This window comes from Eriocheir sinensis, unplaced genomic scaffold (assembly GCF_024679095.1).
Source record: "Eriocheir sinensis breed Jianghai 21 unplaced genomic scaffold, ASM2467909v1 Scaffold322, whole genome shotgun sequence".
Lineage (NCBI taxonomy): Eukaryota > Metazoa > Arthropoda > Malacostraca > Decapoda > Varunidae > Eriocheir > Eriocheir sinensis.
Genome location: NW_026111635.1, coordinates 261,660 through 279,857, shown reverse-complemented (window position 1 = coordinate 279,857; position 18,198 = coordinate 261,660). Strand labels below are relative to the sequence as shown.

Genomic DNA, 18,198 nt, shown 5'->3' with positions numbered 1-18,198 from the left:
AGATTTGATTTTTTTCATTAAGTTAAAAATACTATTTATGCAAAAAAAAAAAAAAAAAGACTGTAAAAGTCAGAAATCACCTAAAAATACCTTGTGCGATCGCAGTGTTACATACTGTACGAGAATAGACAAAGCTTTTTTTTTTTTTTTTCATTTCAAAAGTAAATACCGTTACCGGTATTTTTAGGAAATACCGGTAGTACCGGTATTATGACTTATACCGGGAAGAGGCGTACCGGTATTATTTCAGAAAACCTGTATCGGCAATACCGGTATTTTTGTCAATACCGCACATCCATGTCTCCTCCATTCCTTTTTCAGTCCTCTCCCTTACCCTGGAGGTCTGGTGGCTCTTTGAGTAGGACGCTCGGCTCGGTACTGAATGGTTACCAGTTCGATCCTAGCTCACCCTTCGCACCTACCTAGCTCGGGGGATTCTGTTTTTCGACGTTTACATCCTTTCACTTCCCTTTCACTTTCTTTTATTGTTTCTTTTTGTCTCGTTTCCTTCTCATTTTCTCTCCTTTTATTTTTCTTCCTTGCTCTTTCTCCCTTTGTTTTCCCTGCCTTCCCTTCGCTCTTTTCTCAAATCCTCTCCTTCTTGTTTTCTTTTCTTGTTATTTTTTCTCCTTTCTTGCACTGTTTTCTTTCCTTTTACTTCGCTTGTTTTCTATTTCTTACCCTCCTCCTTCCTTTACTTCTTTCCTCTCCACTCTCACCGCGTTACCTTCTGATCCTGTTATACTTGATTGCCCTGTTCTTGCCTACATACACATATATATTTTTTTCCATTCCATCATTTATCATTCTTTTCATTGTTTTCTTCATATGTTTTATCCTACTCTTATTTCTCCCGCTTTTTTTCCTCTTCCTCAGTGGATTTATCTTCACCTCTCGTCTTTTCTCTTTTTTTTTCAGTTAATTTCTTTCCTCTCCTACCTCCTATCTTTCTCTCATTGTTTATATTTCTCCCATTCTCCTTCTCTAATTTATTTTTCCTTTTGACTCTCCCTTTCCCCTTTCTTCACCCCAAAGTCAGCTCACACACGCTTCCATAATAGTAACAACCAACTGGAACGCCGGCAGACTTTTCGGGAAGCTTCCAGGTAAACTAATTAGCGCCCGCATTACCCCGAAGTGGTCCTCGCAGCTGCCGTCCCAAGGCGCTGCAGACTCGCCGGAAGGAGGGCGAAGGGCCGAAGTTAAGGAGAAGAGAACGAGCGGGAGGAAAGAAAGGAATCGGAGTGGAGAGGAGGAGAGGGTGGGCGAAGGCTAAGTAAACGAGGAGCAGGTCGGGGAAATTAAAAGAAGGTGGAGAGTTTGGGTGAAAGAGGTGAGGTTTAAAGAAGAATGGGATGAGTGTGAGAAAGTGACAGGATGAGAGGGTAAGGATGGAAAGGCGGAGGTTACGTAGATAAAGGATGTGAGGAGGAAGTGAGAGGATCGGGGAGGGTAGAAATGATAGGGTGAAAGTTACGTAGAAAGGAATAAAGGGGAGTTGAGTGGAAACGGAAAAGAGAATGGGGGAAAGAAAAAGAAAAGAAGCAGGTATAGACGAGAGGACGAATGGGTTAGTATAGTCAGTAAGGAAACTTTAGGGGTTAGAGGGTGTGTGGGTGAGCGAGAGGGTTAAGAGGGTTGAATAGAATGCGATGAGATGGGGACTGAAGGGGAAGAGAGTGAAGGGGAGGGAGGGAGAAGAGTAGGTCGGGGAAGAGGGTCAAGTTGGCTATTTTGGAATTCGATTCTCTTTAAACTTGTCTGAGGTTTCCACGGCGCCGACAGGAGACAAAAAAGTGACGCCTGCTAGTGAGGAGAAGGAAGGTAAAGAGGAAGAAAAAGAAAAAATGAGGATAAAAAAGCAGAAAAAGAAAAGAGGAAAAGAAGGAGGAGGAGGAGGAGGATCATATTTACTCTCCCTACTTCTACTCCCTCCTCCCTCCCTTCCATTAAAGTCCATTTCGATGCATAAAAAAAGTGGTTCTGGTGGTGTTAGGTCTCCCGATCTCCTTGTCTGTTCCTGCTGATGGCGACGACGAGGTAGGAGGAAGAGGAGGAGGAAGAGGAGGAAACATGGAAACATGGAAACATGGACTAGCAGGCAGCAGAAAGCCTGTTGGCTCATAACTAGGCTGCCTGCGTTCAGTGATTTAATCAATCCGTTTGCCATAGGAGTGTCTTGCAGGGAAGGATTAAAGCACTTGTGTATCTACTCTTGGGAACGTTCAGTTCACTCCCGTTGCAGCAAAGTGGCGATCAATGCGTTTCTTGAAGGAGTTGATGGTCTCTGCGCTAACCACTTCTGCAGGAAGGCTGTTCCAGTGGCGAACAACTCTATTCGAGAAATAACTCCTGCCGATGTCGGTATTGCATCGCTTTGCTTGAATTGTTTTTCCGTTGTTTCTAGGAAGAGTTGGAGGAAGAGTTGGAGGAGGAGGAGGAGGAGTAAGAGGAGGAGGAGGAGGAGGAGGCTTAGGAATAAAAGGAAGAGGGAAATTGGTAGGGAATACATTTAAAAGAGGAGGAAGAGGAAGTGGAGGAGAAACAATTTGCTAAATAATAGATAACATGTTTGTAAATGTGATTAGTCTTATAGACGTCTAGCAAATAATAATGATGATGATGATAATAATAATAATAATAATAATAATAATAATAATAATAATAATAATAATAATAATAATAATAATAATAATAATAATAATAATAATAATAATAATAATAATAATAATAATAATAGTAATAAAAATAAGGATAATGTAATAATAATAATTATAATAATAATAATGATAATAATAATAACAATAATAATAATAATAATAATAATAATAATAATAATAATAATAATAATAATAATAATAATAATAATAATAATAATGATAATAATAATAATAATAGTACAAATATCAGTAGTTATACAAAGTCTCTTACTCTGCCACATTCAAGACACAGATAATCAAAAGGATAAAGATTGGGGAGCAGCGACGTAGCGATCTTTTTTTTTTCTGTATCCTCTTATTTTGACCCTTGAGCTTTCTGTCTTCTGTGTTGAAAAAAAAAAAAAAAGAAAGAAAAGAAAACTGCCAAGTCTGTACCTCATCGATTTCCATTTTTTTAGCAAGCACTTTATCATTGTTAGCTACCATTTATTATTATTATTTTTTACTTGACGCTTTTCTTCGTTTTATTTTTTGACTGCAGAGGGGGAGGGGGGGGAACCATTATAATCCAAATTATTCCTATTACTCTGTCCTACCTCCCCCCTCCATCCCTCCCTCCCTCTTCTTGCCTCCCTGCCCCCGTCCTTCCCTTCCAGCTCAAGGTCGGACCGGAACTAAGGACTACACAATGAAAAAAAAATTGTGGCAGGAAAACGTGTAGGTAGAACTGACCATGACTGATGACGGACTAGATAAGTAAACAAATAAATAAGATGAACAAATAAGCTAAACAAATAAAAGATATAGAGATAGAACTTATTTTTATTTACGCGGATTTTTTTATTTAATAATCTACTTTTGCCCTTGAGCTGCTTCCTTAACTGCAAATAGAAAAAAAAAGATGGATAGATAAACATAATGATAGATACCCATGCAGATAAATAGATAAAGAGTCACACAAATACATGTTCGATCGTTAGATGATTTGATAGTTAGTTAGTTAATAGGTAGTCGAATAGTACCCTTGTATAGTACCCTTAGTTAGATAGGTAGTTTAATAGTTAGACAGTTTGAATTAGTTAGTTCGTTAATTTTACTGTATTCTGTATTTGTTTATTTATTTATTTATTTGGATTATTTTTTTGTTTTTGTTTTATTTTATTTTGGTGTTTTTCTTTTTCTTTTTGTTTCTTTTTCCTTTTCTTTTCTTTATCTTTTTCTTTGTTTTCTTGCTGTTGTTTTTCTTTTTTGATGTTCTTTTATTTCATATCATCCTCTTGTTGATGTTCATTGGTCTGGGTGAGCCGCTTTCCTCCCAGAAGAGACCCACCCATAATTTTGGTGATGTTAGTTAGGGGCCGAAAGGTGGATGATGTTTCTTATATTTTTCTTCTCTTGATGGTTGTCTTCTTGGTCTTCTTTTCCGATTTTTTTTTTCTGTTCCTTTTCTTTTTATTTCTTTTCTTCGTGTTTTTTAATGTTCTTTTATTTCATATCATCCTCTTGTTGATGTTCTTCGTTGGTCTAGGTGAGCCGCTTTCCTCCCAGAAGAGACCCACCCATAATTTTGGTGATGTTAGTTTGGGGCCGAATGGTGGATGATGTTTCTTTGTATGTTACTTTTCTTGATGTTCTGTTATTGCTGTTACTTTTCTTTTGCGATGTTTTTTTGCTCTTTTTTCCCCTATTTTTTGGTGTTCTTTTCTATATCATCCCTCTTTGATGTTCTTTGGTCTGGATGAGCCTCTTTCTCCCCAGAAAAGACCCACCCATAATTTTGGTGATGTTAGTTTGGGTCCGAATGGTGGATGATATTTCTTTCTATGTTACTTTTCTTGACGTTGTTCTGTTATTGTTGTTACTTTTCTTTTGCGATGTTTTTTTCTTTCTCCCATTTTTTTGGTGTTCCTTTCTTTATCATCCCTTTTTGATGTTCTTTGGTCTGGATGAGCCTCTTTCTCCCCAGAAAAGACTCACCCATAATTTTGGAGATGTTAGGGCCTGAAGGTGGATGATCTGTTTTTTTTATTTTATTTTCTTGATGTTTTGTTACTATATTTTCCTTTTTCTGGTGTTCCTTTTTATTTTCCTTTTCTTTGGTGTTCCCATCACGTGGATTGTCTACGACATCTAACGAGCACCACAAGCCCCGGTTTATTGTTCGGAGTTTGCTCTCCTAGGCAGACTGCCTACCACGGCTGACGAGCTCCACCTGCCCGGGTTTATTGTTCGGAGTTTGCTCTCCTAGGCAGACTGCCTACCACGGCTGACGAGCTCCACCTGCCCGGGTTTATTGTTCGGAGTTTGCTCTCCTAGGCAGACTGCCTACCACGGCTGACGAGCTCCACCTGCCCGGGTTTATTGTTCGGAGTTTGCTCTCCTAGGCAGACTGCCTGTCACGGCTGACGAGCTCCACCTGCCCGGGTTTATTGTTCAGGTTGCTCTCCTAGGCAGATTGCCCACCACGGCTGACGAGCTCCACCTGCCCGGGTTTTATGATCGGTTTGCTCTCCTAGGTGTATTACCTATGACGGCTCACGAGCCCAACCTGCCTGGGTTTATTGTTCGGAGTTTGCTCTCCTAGGTGTATTACCTATGACGGCTCACGAGCCCAACCTGCCCAGGTTTATTGTTCAGGTTGCTCTCCTAGGTGTATTACCTATGACGGCTCACGAGCCCAACCTGCCAGGTTTATTGTTCAGTTTGCTCTCCGAGGTGAATTGCCTACCACGGCTAACGAACCTCACCTGCCCGGGTTTGTAATCGGACTTTGCTCACCAATGTGAACTGCTTTCGCTAACGACCTCCACCTGCCCGGGTTTGTAATCGGAGTTTGCTCTCCAAGATGAATTGCTTTCGCTAACGACCTCCACCTGCCCGGGGTTCTAATCGGAGTTTGCTCTCCTAGGTGAACTGCTCACGCTAGCGACCACCCCCTCCCCGGATGTGTAATAGCAGTTTGGTCTCCTAGATGAACTGCTTTCGCTAACGACCTCCACCTGCCCGGGTTTATTGTTCGGAGTTTGCTCTCCTAGGTGTATTACCTATGACGGCTCACGAGCCCAACCTGCCCGGGTTTATTGTTCGGAGTTTGCTCTCCTAGGTGTATTACCTATGACGGCTCACGAGCCCAACCTGCCCGGGTTTATTGTTCGGAGTTTGCTCTCCTAGGTGAATTGCCTACCACGGCTAACGAACCTCACCTGCCCGGGTTTGTTGTTCGGAGTTTGCTCTCCTAGGCAGATTGCCTACCACGGCTAACGAGCCCCACCTGCCCGGCGTTGTAGCCGAAAGATCTCCGGCACCTCCGTCGGGGTCCCGATGGACGCCGAGGCGCCCTGCCAGGAGCCCTCCAGTCCTGCCATGCTTGCCTGGGAGACCTTGGGCTCGCTGGCGCTCCACCGCCCCGCCGATTCGAATAGGGCGGATGCAAGAACTCGCTTCTTAAAACTACCAGACTGGATTATAAAATTAATCATAAATGCCGTGAAGGCGCTGGTCACCGCGCTTATCGGTTCTTGGATGAAGGACCGATGGGCCTCAGGGACGCGCACAAGCATCACAAGGAATCCTCGCCGCGGCTTCCGGCGCAGAATCCTTTTCCCTTTTCTTTCTTTCTTCCAATTTTTCCTTTTAATTATATTTTCTTTCTCTGATTGACTGATTGATTGATTTTACATAGTAAGAATTGGTTCAACAATTAACGTCTTTCAGGTACATTGCATTCTCACACCTGCTGAGGGAGAACACCAGTGAGCGTTTTGACTCACGAGGACGGCCCACTAAAGTTTCCTAACATTTATATTGTTTTGCCACTTCTCTTTAGTCGTCTGTTCCTCTATTTTTCTCTTCTTTATTTCATTCTATTTCTCCCTTTCTTTCATTCTTGCTCTCAATACATATATTTCTTTCAAACTTCTTCATCAGCCCCCTTTCCTTTCCATTCTCCCTCCCCTTCATCTCCCTCCATCCCTTTCATCCCCCTCGCCTCCCGCCCTTTGCTCTTTTTCTGTTATCATCACGACAGCTGTTTAATTTCTCAGCGGGGACTTTTTTTTATGTTCGTGGACGTGACATGCTTCCCGGGGCGTCCATGTTGTTGCACAGCACCCTAGAATATTCTTGACAAAGTGCTTCAAATTTTTTAAGCTTTTTGCATCACGCCAGTACCTCAGTGGATTGACATCAAAAGGCAAAACACCTTCTTCTAGGTACGTTTCAAGTTCTGCCTTCACCACTGTAGTGTCATTTGTTGATGCACTTACCATCATTTGCCCAGCTGGAGGCAAGTAGGCAAAAAAACGAGGTCGTGTTGCACTCATGCCAGCCGAAAAGACGAGAGGCTCACTCTCTCGGAATATTTTCTTCTTCAAGGTCGACTGAGTTGACTCGGAAATAATTAGGCCCACAATCTTGGAAACCTTTTCCTTTTGCATTTTCTTACATGGCATCCATGCCAGCTTAAACCCGGGGCCCATGACAGCTGCGGCAATGACATCAGTCCGCTCAAGAAATGGATGCAACCTCTTTTTGATAGGTGACTGTTGTGCATATGGCAAGTTAAAGCAGTAGATCGGTTTACTGTCTGTCTCGTCGTCTTCACTCACATCTCATCCCCAATGCCTCCCATTTCCGTGACGTCACACATTTTTGCGGGCGGATCCTTCTTCCGAGCCACCCATCCCTCAGTAACTCCCTAAATCCTCTCCTACTCCTCCTCCATGTGACCTGAGGTTAATTTCCTCCTTACTCCCCACCCTTAATTTTTTTCGTCCTCCGCCTTCAACCTTAATGTTCTCCTTCCTCCGCTTTCCCCGTGATCTGACGTTAATCCTTTCCTCCTTCGCGTTCAACCTTAATCTGTTTCCTCCTCCGCCTTAACGCGGCTTAACATTATTTCTTTTTCTATTTCCTTAACAGTATTTATCCTTCTCAAATGGTTTTGACTCGAAATATAAATACAAAGACAAAATACTTTTTTTCTGGGTGCCAAAATATAAATACAAATACAAAATCCTTTTTTTCTGGGTGCCAAAATACAAATACAAATACAAAATACTTTTTTCTCTGGATGTCAAAATACAAATACAAATACAAATACATTAAAATTGTATTTAAATACAATTCAAATACAAATACAATTGTATTTGATCCACCCCTGGTGTGTGTCGCCCGCTTGGGTGATTTATATTTGAAGGAGTTGATGGTATTCGCATTTACTACTTCTGAGGGAAGATTGTTCCAGTGGCGTCTGACTCGGTTTGAAAAGAAACTCCTTCCAATGTCTGTGTTACATCGACTCGACTGAATGGGTAAACCGTTATTTCTAGTTCTTGAGTTGGTTTGCAGTTCAAAGAATTTGGAGTAATCGACGTTATTGAACTTTTTTAGATACTTGAAGACTTGAATCATATCCCCTCGTAGGCGTCTTTTCTCCAATGTAAAGAGATTGAGTCGCTTGAGTCGTTCCTCGTACGGTTGAGCCCTGAAGGTTGGAATCATCTTTGTGGCGCGTCGTTGAATCCTTTCCAGTAAAGCAATGTCCTTTCTGTAATTGGGAGACCAGAACTGCACTGCATACTCGAGGTGCGGTCTTACCATGGAATTATACAAGGATAGCATCACGTCTGGTGTTTTACACTCGAAGTTCCTCGCTATGAACCCGAGCATAATGTTGGCCTTGTTGTAGGCTTTTTTACAGTGATTCGCGTGTTTCAGGTCACTGCTGATAGTGACTCCAAGATCCTTTTCCTCCTGCATCGCTTGCAGAGGTCTCCCATTCATGATGTATGTGTGGTTACTATTTTGGGACCCAATGTGCATGACTTTGCATTTGTCAACATTAAAAGACATGTGCCATTTTTCCGACCATTCGATAATGTGATTGAGGTCTTTCTGAATGATTTCGCAGTCGGTCTTTGTGAGGGCATCTCCACCCACCTTGGTGTCATCTGCAAATTTCGATATTGTGGATTTCAGTCCTGATTCTAGGTCATTGATATATATGATAAAGAGGATGGGTCCCAGCACTGACCCTTGAGGCACTCCACTAGTGACTGGTAGCCAATCGGAAGGCTGTCCGTTGAGTAGTACTCGTTGTTTTCTGTCGGTGAGCCAATCTCTTATCCACGCGATCAGATTGGCTCCGATGCCCGCCGAGTGCAGCTTCTTAAGGAGTCGCTCGTGCGGTACCTTGTCGAAGGCTTTCTGAAAGTCCAGGTATATAACATCACTGGGGATGTGGGCATCCCAGTTCTTATATATACCTTGGAAGAAGTCTAATAAATTCGTTAGGCAGGAGCGCTTGTTTCTGCAGCCATGCTGGGTGTCGGAGATTATATTATTGTTTTCTAGAAACTTAACAAGTTTATCTCTAATAATCTTTTCGAGTATTTTTCCTGCCACTGATGTCAAACTTATGGGCCTGTAGTTTAATGCAACGCTTTTGTCTCCTTTTTTGAAAATCGGTGTTACGTTCGCCATCTTCCAGTCTTCCGGGACCTTGTTTAGTTGAACTGACCGGTTGAATATGGTAGTGAGTGGTTGAAGTATTTGTTGTTTAAGCTCTTTTAATAACCGCGGGGACAAACTGTCGGGTCCCGTTGACTTGTTCGTGTCGAGTTTGTCCTAGTACTTTTTTACTTCTTGGTCGCATATTGAGTCAATTTCCAGCGGCGTGATCTCACTCGGCGAGTCAGGGCTCTCGGGAATGGTTTCGATGTCCTCGACTGTGAATACGGATGCGAAGTTACTGCTGAGGATTCTGGCCATCTGTTTACTGTCCTGAGTTGCAGATCCAGTCTCGTCTGTCAGGGGACCAATATTGGATTTTATTTTATTTTTCGATCTTATGTACGTGAAGAATTTCTTGGAGTTAGTTTTGATTTCGCGCGCTATTTGCTTTTCATAGTTGCGTTTGCTACTCCGAATAAGGCTGCGACAAGCTCTGAGGCTGTTGTGGTACTGTGTGCTGGCTTCGGCCGTAGCATTCTCTTTCATCAAATTATAATTCCTTTTTTTTAGGTTTACTGCCCTTTTTATTTCTCTGGTTATCCACGGTGGATCTACGGCCCCATTTACTCGCCTGGATTTCGTAGGCACTGTAGCCTTCTCTACTTGCAACAGCTTATCTTTGAAGACGTTCCACACGTTGTCGATTGTATTGTCGGTGATGCCAAGTTGGTCCCAGGTCGTAGGGGGAAGCAGTGCACGGGCTAAGTTGAAATTTCCTTTTTTGTAATCTGGTATCACTGACGGATTATCTACGAGTTTGTGACATATGTTGATATTAAAACGGATTAAGTGGTGATCGCACCCATTAAGTTTCTCACCAACTGTACAGTCGCGAATGAGGTCGGGGTCGCTTACTAATACTAGATCCAGCAGATTGTTTTCTCTTGTTGGTTGAGTTACAACTTGAGTGAGGAACGAATCCTCCACCATTTCTAAAAGCCTGTTACCCTCTTGATCTCCAGTCATCAGTCCCCAGTCAATGTTAGGGCAATTAAAGTCCCCAATTATAATTGCTTCCTTGCTTTGTGTTAGAGAGTGAATCTCTTCGTAGAGGGCAGTGTCATCGGCTGCCTGTTGTTTCGGAGGCCTGTATACGGTTGCAAGTGTTAGTTTCTTGTTATTTGCGGTTATTTCCACATAGGCAGAATCGTATTTCTCTGTGTCCTGTTTGTCTATTTTTATGGCAGGGAGTGTACTTTTTACGTAGCAAACTACTACTACTCCTTTCTTGTGCTTTCGACTTTTGTGGAAGCTTTCGTACCCAGGGAATGACATTTCGGGTTCTAGATGGGTAGAGTTGGCCCAAGTCTCTGTGATGGCTACCACATCTGGTTTCTCTGTTGCAATATACGCCCTAATTTCGTGCATTTGTGTACATGATAGAAATGTGGCCGTGACGAGTTGTACCAGTTCGCTTGTCGGAGGCGTGGTTAGTTACACAGTTTCTTGTGAGTCGCACTGACGCTACGGGTTGGTTGATCAAGGGCTGCCTTTGCCCCGTCCTCGCCCGCCGAAGGAAGGAAGGAAGAAGGAAGAGGAGGATTTTTTTGTTTTAAGGAGGAGGAGGAGGAGGAATAGGAAAAAGAAGAAGAAAAAGAAGGAGGAAAAGGAAGAGGAGGAAGAGAAGAAACAAGGGGAAACGGAAGAAGAGGAGAGAAAAGAGGATTTAAAAATTAGAACAAAAAGAGCGTAATGTAGTTATGTTTTTTCCCCAGCTGACAGCCTCCGCGGTGAACACAGCCCAATACAACCTTCCCTTATTGCCCTTACTAGCACGCCCCCGTGTCCGCACTAACCACCCGCCACACCTGCGCCGCACCTAATCAGCCTTCTTCGTGCATGCCTCACCTGCCCGCATATTTATCCCCGGCTGTCTGGCTGTGTGTTGTCGCTCCAGCCCGTCGAGGACCGGCGATAACACGCGATGAATTGCCTCGTAAATTTCCTGCTCGGAATCGTTTATCTGTTTCGTGCGTGAAACACAATGTTTTTTGTTTGTGTGTTTCTGAAACAGGAAATGTGAAAGGTAACAGTGATAATAATGACGATGATAATGATGATAACATTGATAATAATAACAATAACAGCAATAATAGTGATAATATTCATGAGAAGAATCTATTTGTTTCGTAACTGGAATCATTTTATTTATGTTTGTTCGTTTGTCTGTGTGTGTGTGTGTGTGTGTGTGTGTGTGTGTGTGTGTGTGTGTGTGTGTGTGTGTGTGTGTGTGTGTGTGTGTGTGTGTGTGTGTGAGCGCGCGCTTGTCGGATATGTGAAATGGAAAAGATAATAGCAACACCAATAATACTACTGGTGATAATAATAATAATAATAATAATAATAATAATAATAATAATAATAATAATAATAATAATAATAATAATAGCTATAATAACTAATAATAATATAGTAGTAGGGAGGGGAGGCGGTGGCAGAGTAGTTAACGTGCCGGCTCCGCGTCCGCACCCACCGCCCCAACCCGAACTTTTAGATTCTCTTTCTAAATAAAGGGATCAAAGATGAGCATCGGGGGCCAAGCAAGATGGCGCCACTACAAACGCTTGCCAGCGCCATAACGGGCTGGGGCCGATCATCAGGCCCCACCAAGAAAGGCTACCGGCGCCATAGGCAGAAACATTAAAAAAAAGTATGATAATGTTCCCTGACCAGGAACCCACTCACAGCCTATTACTCTATCATCCTGCAGCAGCTGATCTGCATTTTATTGTTTCTAAACGAATAAATTACGTAAACAAAGACTAACACCACGGAGGCTTTTGTGTTATGCGCCTCCAATTTGAAAACATTCATGTGTTCAATTCCTGCCTTGAAGCGAGTTGTGTTGTATTATACATGAACAACTCAAGAGTTCCTGCTTTAATTATATAAGTACGAGTAAAACAACGTAGAAAGAGTCGAGACGAGATGAGGGGGAGAAGAAAAAAAAGAAAAAAAAAAGAGGGATGAGAGGAGAGAGGAATAAAAGTAGAATGGGAAAGAGGTATGAAGAATTGAAGGGTAGAGAGGAACGAGGGAAGGGGAGCAGACTATGAAAAGGAGCACTTAGCCGATGAATTGCGAAAATGTCTAAATGTGCACGGAAAAGGGTAAATGAGCGAGTGACATCATCCTGGAGGGGACGGGAGGACGAGGCTCACGTCAAGCCCTGCCTTGGTGGGGAGGGGACGGGCGAGGGAGTGGGCAAGGGTGAAGGAGGGAGAAGGCTAAAGGGATGACAAGGTAAATATGAGAGGTCGCCAGCGTGAAGGGAGAAAGGGTGAGGGTAAGGGATAGCATGGTGAAGATAACAGAATGACAGTGGGTGAAGGGAGCGAGAAAGTGAAGGGGCGGCAGGGTAAAAAAAAAAAAAGGAACAGGGTGATGTTTGGCAAAATTAAGGAGGGAGGACAAAGATGAAAGCCAGTTTGAAATGGGTCGACAGGTTCAGGGTAAGGCATGGCAAGATGAAAGAAGGGAAGTGTGAGGGGACAGCAAGCAGGGTGAAGGGAAAGACTAATGCGGAAGAATGAAGGGGTCAACTGAGGGTAAAGGAATAAGATAAGGAGATGGAGTGAAAGAAATGCGAGGTGAGAGGAAAGGACATAACGAGGTGAGGGCGAGTACTAGTAGGGGTGGTGGTGGTAGTGGTGGTCGTGGTGATGGTGAGAATGGTGAACGATTATTTATTTGGATCCGTTGCTTTCCTTTCATTGTTTCTGTATGATGTAAAGTTTCCCTTGTCTTTCTCCGTTCAGCTCCTTGAAGTGTCTCACCTTTCCCCCTCACCCTACATCCTTCCCCATCCCTCTCCCACTCTTGCAGCCTCTTACCTCACCTTTTCCCCCTCTCTCTTCACTCTTTTTCCTTTATTCTCTCTCATCTTTACCCTCACTCTCTCCGCTTTGCAGCATCTCGCCTCTTACCCTGCATCTTCTCCCCTCTCTCTTTCTCCCTCTCCCGCAACCCATTACTTATAGTTCACTCACCTCCTCCCTCCTGTAGCCCCGCGTCACTTCCTCTTCCCTTCCCTCACCCTCTTCACTCTCTCCCCTCCCTCTCCTGTTTCCAATTATTTAGTCCACGCTCACCTTCTCCCTCCTGCAGCCCCTCGCCAATCCTTCTCCCATTCTTCCGTCACCTTCTCCACTCCCTCCCCTCCCGGCGTTCATCCCCGCAAGTCAAGTAATTTCTGGATCGACACTTTGATTCGATTGGTCTTCAACCCTGGGGAACACGACATCCATGTTCACTTATTTTGTCTCTTGCTTTTCTCTTTTCTTCCTTCCCACTTCTCTCTTTTTCTCACCTTTTACCTCTGCTCTTTTTCCTTTTCTTCCTCACCTTGTTTTCCTCCACCAATACCTTCCTGTCTTCTCCTTTCGTACTTCCTTTCCTCTCTCCTCCTCTTCTCTTCTCTCCTCCCCTCTCCTCTCCTCTCCTCTCCTCTCTTCTCTCCTCTCCTCTTCAGTGGCCTTTTCTGTTCACTCACTTATTTTCTTCCCACTCCTCTCCTCTCAAATGGCCTTACTTTTTCACTCTGACCATTCCTTACCACTCCTCTCCTCTCCTCTCCTCTTCTCTCGTCTCCTTTCTTCCCCTCTCTCCTCTCCTCTCTTCTCTCCAATGGCCTACCTTCTCCACTCTCATCTCTCCCCTTACCACTCCTCTCCTCTCCGCCCATCGCCTCCCTGTCTGTTCTTGCATCACTTCTTACCTCTCTCATTTCCTTCCTGTCTTCTCCTTGCCCTCCTCTCCTGGACACTTTTCTTTGAAGGTGATGCACCACCGCCACACCCGTGCACCTCCAACATAGTGACCTTTACGGCACACGCTTACACCCCGAGAAGGAAGAAATATTGGAAGGTAAAGAGGGGAAAGGAAGAGAGAGAAACAGACAAACAGACACGCATACACAGAACCGAACGGACACAGACAAACAGGTGATGATGATCCCGATGACACCTGCGTTGAGGCCACTGATTTAACGTGAGTTGTACGTTGCCTGACCAGCCGCTGTCCCGCCCATTACCATACTATATATATGTGTACTGCCGGCAGCCTCGCTCATCGTGTACTATGTAGTGTGTGAGGGCGGGTGTAGAGTTGGCGTCCCTTCGCGCCGCATATAGTCGAGTGTGTGTATTTTCCTGTGTGTGTGTGTGTGTGTGTGTGTGTGTGTGTGTGTGTGCAGCCGCTGTTCCCTCTCCTCTCGTGTAGTCCTGTGTGTATGCGTGTTTGTACAGCTGTCACCACCACCAAGCGGTATATATATAACAGTTGTTTCGTCGATATAAAAAAAGACGACTAATTACCTGCTAAATCATGCCCTTATTTACATAGTTTCTCATATATAATCAAGTAGAGTCTTAGTCCTTGTGACAGTCATTTTAGCGTGATTTTTTTACACTTATCCACTCACAAACCAAATACAACCCCAACACGTCTGTGTATCAAAAGACGTCAGTTCGCTCCCAGGGCCTCAGCAAAGTGTTCCGTTCACCGCAATGCGACGCGCCGAGGAGAACAAGAAGGCCATGAGGTGATGCACAGAAGCTCGCCCTCAGGGCCTCAGCAAAGTGTTCCGTTCACCGCGATGCGGCTTTAAAAAAAAAAGTCATGAGAGAGAGAGAGAGAGAGAGAGAGAGAGAGAGAGAGAGAGAGAGAGAGAGAGAGAGAGAGAGAGAGAGAGAGAGAGAGAGAGAGAGAGAGAGAGAGTACACTCCTAGACTATCCCACACCTATTAAACTCCTACACCTTATTCAAAAGCACTCAGGTGGAAATAAAATAAGCAATTTATATGTAAAGAAAAAGCTTTACGTGTGACTGTTAAACTTTTAAACTTGTAACGCTTATAAGAGGGAATACGTAGTTAATTTTTCGATGGACTTGGCTGCACTGACGTAAAGAAGCAAATAAAATCCTGCAAAGTAACCCAACCCCCCAGCGGCCCCGAAAGCCTAATACAGAGAGCATAAAAGTAAGAACGACTCTCCTCCGTCTCCCCTTACTACGTGAGCCTCTCGCAGTGCCAGGGAGGCTTGAGGAAAGTTAGCTTACAGAGGAAACTACTGTAAATAACGGAAGGAAAACGTGGAAGCCAATACATCAGGGACGGATGGAGTTCATTATGGCAACTTACATTCCTTTATCGAGCAACAGTTGGTCTCTTTTCGAGGACTGAGTTAGTGCTCAGTTTAGGTTCCTCGAACACGTGGAGGAGAAATAACTTATGTATATATAAAATTGATGAAAGAACACACAGCAGCGGCATAAATTAGATAAATTCAGTTTTAGAAGGAAATAGGGAAGAAGTAGTTCACGAACAGGGTGGTGGATGAGTGGAACCAACTGAGCTAGTGTGTAGTTGAGGAAAACGCAATGGAAAGCTTGAAATGAAAGTTAGATTTAATGGATAGGAAGGTAATTTGGCGAATAAACCACTCTCGGAAGTTTTCCTGTGTAGGACGTCTGGTCTCTTATATCTCCTTATATCCTTTTGCATTCTTGTGTATAAGGTATGATGAGGAAAGGATTCAGAGAAGAAGGTGGACTGATGGAACGATTTAAACGGCAGAGATGACAACTGGAAGAAAAGTGGGTCAGCCAGCTTCGTCTCGCTCGGTCTTGGTGACTCCCATTATATATTTCAATTTTACGGACCATTTAAGTTCTGAGATTAACTGTGAAAGTTGACTTGTTTTCTGTAACGCCGTGGCTGCGTCCCATCATCGTCTCTCCCTCTCACGTTTGCTGGGAGCGTTGTAGGTACGGTACTACGTTTTCAGTAATGACTTCGAGGGTTACTTTTTCCTGCAGGACTTTCGTGATAACTTCCTTCACAAAACTTGGTCCATTATAACTTTCATGGTATAGTTTGGCACCTTGCGTTCTCATTATGTTTGAATAGACATTTGTGGGTTTCATCAGAAGGAAGATGAGCCGTCTCATTTTCCTCGCTTCAATTCCAATCAATAGTAGCAGTTGTAGAAGTAGTAGTAATAGTAATAGTAGTAGTAGTAGTAGTAGTAGTAGTAGTAGTAGAAGTAATAGTAATAGTAGTAGTAGTTGTAACAGTGGTGGTAATAGTAGTAGTAGTAGTAGTAGTAGTAGTAGTAGTAGTAGTAGCAGCAGTAGTAGTAGTAGTAGTAGTAGTAGTAGTAGTAGTAGTAGTAGTAGTGTAGTAATATAGTCGATAGAGTAGTATAAGTTGTTGATAGAGCAAGCGATTTTTCGTTCATTTTTTCCACGTTTTTTTCTTAATAGTCTTTGCATCAAATCCATCTGATGAGGGAGAGGTGGAGCTTTCATTCAGCTCCCTCGCTGAAGGTCGCTGGGCACACCCGGAGGAGGAAGGAAGAGTGCACGGCTTATTTGTGTACTGATGATGCGAGTCTGGCTTTTCTTTTGCATTATTTACCCTTATTTTCCGCTAAGACTCACTATTGACAAAGAATCCGACTCCGATAAATCTTCGCGCGTTGACGTACAGTTTTAGGGAAGGGCGGGACTCTTCGCCCAGCACCCAGGCGGAGGTCAGAAAAAGGCGGTACTCGTTAGCATGATTATATCGAGGGTCTATGAGGCACGCCATCATCCCTCTGCGGGTACAAGTGTCGATGACGCCGGACTTAGGTGAATCTGAGCTGCCAAATGCAAATTTATGTGCGGCTCGCGTTCCATGTAGGTAAGAGGCGATCAAACCCTCCTCCCCCTCCTCCTCCTCTTCCCTTCCTTCTCACTCTCGCCTTCCTCATCCGTGAGGTCTTTATTCTCATCCTCTTCCTCTGTCTCATCTTTTACATCTTTCTTTCTTTAATACACGTCCTCATTATCCTTTTCATCTCACCTCCTCCTCCTCTTCGTTCTTTCTCCTCCTCTTCTTCCTCCTCCTGCTCCTCCACCACATCAAGCCTTGCCATATGGTCCTGTTTTATTTTCCACTGCACACTCGCACATTTCCTCCTCTACCATCCGCTTATTCAGTGTTTTTTTTCCATTCTTCAGTTACGGTTACACTTCTTACCGTCCTTGTTTGATGTCTGGTCACGTTCGTGTTTTGGTATCCTTTTTTTGTTCCCTTTCACCTCCCTATTTTCATTCCTCTCCCTTTCATTGCTCTCTTCCTATTTCTATTCCTCTCTTTCAGCATCTCACACATTGCGCTATTTCTTTAATCAGTGTTTGAAGTCGCGTTTTTGGTACCTCTTTTCTTGCTTTCCCTTTCATCACTCTCCACGCATACCCGTTCGTTATCCTTAGCTTCCTTTGTCGCGCTTTGCCTCATCCATATTCTTTCTGTAACTCAAATTTCGCTTACTACACATCTTTCTTTTCCCCTTCACCTCCGACCTTACCATACTCCACCTCCTTATTTAGTATGCCAAAATATAGGTATCTCCGTTATATTTCTTTCGCATTTCCACCTCTATGCAAGACTGAGAAAACTGGTGATTTCCACCACTCACAACCACCATCCCCCTTAGTGATAAAAAAAAAAATAATAACTGAAGCGATCCTCTGTTTAGCCTTAGATCAGCAATTCAAGACGGAAAGGGAGAATCTAAACCGTATATTACAAGTCGCCTCAGGGGTCTTAACACTGCTCGTAGGAGGGTCTGATATCGCGTGTCGTAGAGCGCTGCTTAAAAAAAGGCAAAATCGTAAATCTGCCAAAAAACGAGGAGATAGAATAATCCATAAAAGGAAAGGGGACGCCGAGGAAGGATCTGAAGAGGGGGGAAGGGAGAAGGGCGGGAGAGGAAGGGTGTATATAAAGAGGAAGGAGGGGAGAAGAGGCGGAGAGCAGGGTAGAGGGAAGTATACAAAGAGGTACAAAGGAAAAGCAAACAGCAACAGACCTCTTGGTCCTAACTAGGCTGTTTGTTGTTGCTACCATCTACTCTAATCTACGAGTCAAAGACACAGGACAGCAAAGGTGAAGGCCCCTCCCCTCCCACCAGTCCCTCCAGCCGAGGCTGGCACGAAAAGGATGAATACCATGTAGTATAGAAAAACTACAAT

General features: G+C 43.7%; 1 long non-coding RNA gene across 4 annotated transcripts; it reads right to left on the bottom strand.

The window, feature by feature from the left end:
• Positions 1-3,761: 3,761 nt before the first annotated feature.
• LOC126991695 (uncharacterized) lies at positions 3,762-5,933 on the bottom strand. Of its 4 annotated transcripts, XR_007745762.1 has the most exons (3): positions 5,660-5,796; positions 5,209-5,276; positions 3,762-5,008 (listed from the first exon to the last, which is right to left on the bottom strand). It is a non-coding gene; the product is annotated as an uncharacterized LOC126991695 (long non-coding RNA). The 4 variants fall into 4 exon arrangements; XR_007745763.1 differs by lacking the exon at positions 5,209-5,276 and having other exon boundaries at positions 5,796-5,933; XR_007745760.1 differs by lacking the exon at positions 5,209-5,276 and having other exon boundaries at positions 5,728-5,866.
• Between the last annotated feature and the right edge of the window lie 12,265 nt (positions 5,934-18,198).